At 40.8% G+C, this 2,408-nt stretch overlaps 1 non-coding gene across 1 annotated transcript; it reads right to left on the bottom strand.

Moving 5' to 3' along the window:
• Window positions 1-599: 599 nt before the first annotated feature.
• On the bottom strand, window positions 600-681 carry trnas-gcu. Its single transcript has one exon. It is a non-coding gene; the product is annotated as a tRNA-Ser (tRNA).
• Between the last annotated feature and the right edge of the window lie 1,727 nt (window positions 682-2,408).

Genomic DNA, 2,408 nt, shown 5'->3' with positions numbered 1-2,408 from the left:
CCTCGGTTTTCGACCACAATCCGTTGCAGAAGGCTGTTGAAGTGAATCGTTCAAATTCCGAATCATGGAAAGAAATTAATCCGTTCCAAGCAAAGAAAAACCCGCCTTTTTAAAGTATTTTTTCATTTGCGCATTTTTGTCCGATCCCGCAACTGCAGTGCTTCGCCGATGCTGGTCGCATTATTGTGACAGAGCGGTCGCTAAAACTTAGAAAATATTTTTAAAGTCCTGATGTACTTTCCAAAATTTAAGTGGGTGGACCTCAGTGCGCAGAGAGCTTAATTTGGTCCGATCGCGCAACCGCAGCGCGCCGGGCGCTCACTGTTGCATTGCTTTAGGAGCGTCTTTGTGTTTTAGGATGGCTTTACTGCTCCCACTTGCTTCCTTTGGAGGCATGATTAGAGTTGTTGCAATCCTCAGAGTAACGAGAATGTAATGGAAACGAACGGAGTCAGTTGGCTCGCGATGTTCGCCAATCGAATTTCGTTCGACATCCGAAGCAAAAAATTCTCGAATGTTTTGTTCAAATAATGATTTGTTTGAGAACCGGGAGGTTCAAAAACCAAGGCCCCACTGTACAACAATTTAACATCAACTTTCGACGAGGATGGGATTTGAACCCATGCGTGCAGAGCACAATGGATTAGCAATCCATCGCCTTAACCTCTCGGCCACCTCGTCTTGTTCATCTGGTGATGACAATTCACGTTATGTACGTTGTGCCAAGCTACTTTGTGAAGATAATGAAAATCCGACGAGGATGTGATGAAATTATGAGTGGAGAGCACAATGGAGTAGCAACCCATCGCCTAAATATCTCAGCCATCGCATCTCATGCATGAGTTGTATGGGCGACATGATATGTACGGTGTAGTATAAGCTACAAGGTAAACTGATACGATACTTTAGATGTGAAACGAAGAAGAGCTAAGCCACAAAAGAAGTGACACTGTCAACAAAGAAAAAACGTTTTTTCAATGTTGTCTCACCCCAAATCTTTGGGATCATCAGATCTGCGCAGTTGGATAGTTCCACCAACATTTTAACAACATTCTTTCATGGTCTGCCTGGGTATCTCGGCTGAAGATCCTAAAGAAAAGACCCTAAATTTCTTGTATGCTATTGCATGATCGTATAGCGTTGTGGCCGTAGCATCCCCGGAACGAATCTGGGTCATGGCGTAATTAAATTACCTTGCTGAATTTGTCCGTTGTTCACTGTTACCAAACAGCCTTCTGTTGAACACAAGCTTCCAGACATTACATCCACCTATGTTTTAACATCAACTTTATTTCATAAAGTTCTTCCTAATTCATCTTGGCAAAACTCCCTCAGGCGTTCCCATCTTTTTTTAGGCCTGGCTGCCACGAGGCAGCGGTAGACACACAATTATGACCCTGAAAGGACACGTCCAAACCGGCTATGATAGTAATCAGAATTCATTAATCATAATGTCATTAATGTCATATTTGCTACTAGGGGTGTAACGATTCATCGATACACATCGATTAATCGATATAATGCTCTACGATTTATTGGCATCGATGCTAAACGTAAACATCGATTTATATCGCCGTGTTTGACCTCGGACATTAGACGCGACTTTATTTTGAAATCCAGTTCATTGTCGCTTGCTTCCTCTTTCCGGGAGCAGCACGCGGTGTGTTGTGTTGTGAGCAGAGCAGGCACGTGAAAGGGGAGCCGACAACTACGCGGCTCCTGGGCTGGTGCTATGGCTAGTGTCCAAGAAGACGAGGAAATTCGCTCCCCTTTGGGCTTCAAGTCATTCGTTTGGAAGCACTTTGGATTCCAAAGAAAAGATGGCTCAACGGACAATTAAAATTATTGTAAATAAATAGTTCAGTAATGCACTTTAAAGTTAATGGTATTACAAAAAAAGAAAGAATATTCATTTTTCTTTACTTATATGAAAAAAAATATAGGAATTTGATAAAGTTCAGTGTTAAAATAAGCACTTTGTATACTACAATACTCTTGTAATTTCCTAAATAAAGAGTTTGCAGTACCTTGTTGATTTTGCGTATGAATTGTTATAAATCAGGATATTGTTCTATATTTTTTATTTAAAAAAAATATATATATATATCGATCGTGGAGCACTATATCGTGATGTATCATGAATGAATCACAGCAGGCTTTAAGATATCGGCAAATATCGTATCGTGGTTCTTTGTATCGATATGATATCGTATCGTGACAAAACCCGCGATTTACACCCCTATTTGCTACCAATCGGAATGTAACGAAGCTGTTTCCACCCAGTCACTATTGCCAGAAATAATTAGTTTTTGCTAAAATAAGCGCATCTTTATATTTCAGGAGGCTGTCGCGCCATGCCTGATGGAAAACCTCAAGTTTGGTTCAACGCCATTTTTGTTTCATGCTTT

The sequence above is a fragment of the Syngnathus acus genome, unplaced genomic scaffold (genome assembly GCF_901709675.1).
Source record: "Syngnathus acus unplaced genomic scaffold, fSynAcu1.2, whole genome shotgun sequence".
Lineage (NCBI taxonomy): Eukaryota > Metazoa > Chordata > Actinopteri > Syngnathiformes > Syngnathidae > Syngnathus > Syngnathus acus.
The sequence above is the reverse complement of the archived record's forward strand: the minus strand, read 5'-3'. Positions and strand labels throughout refer to the sequence as shown.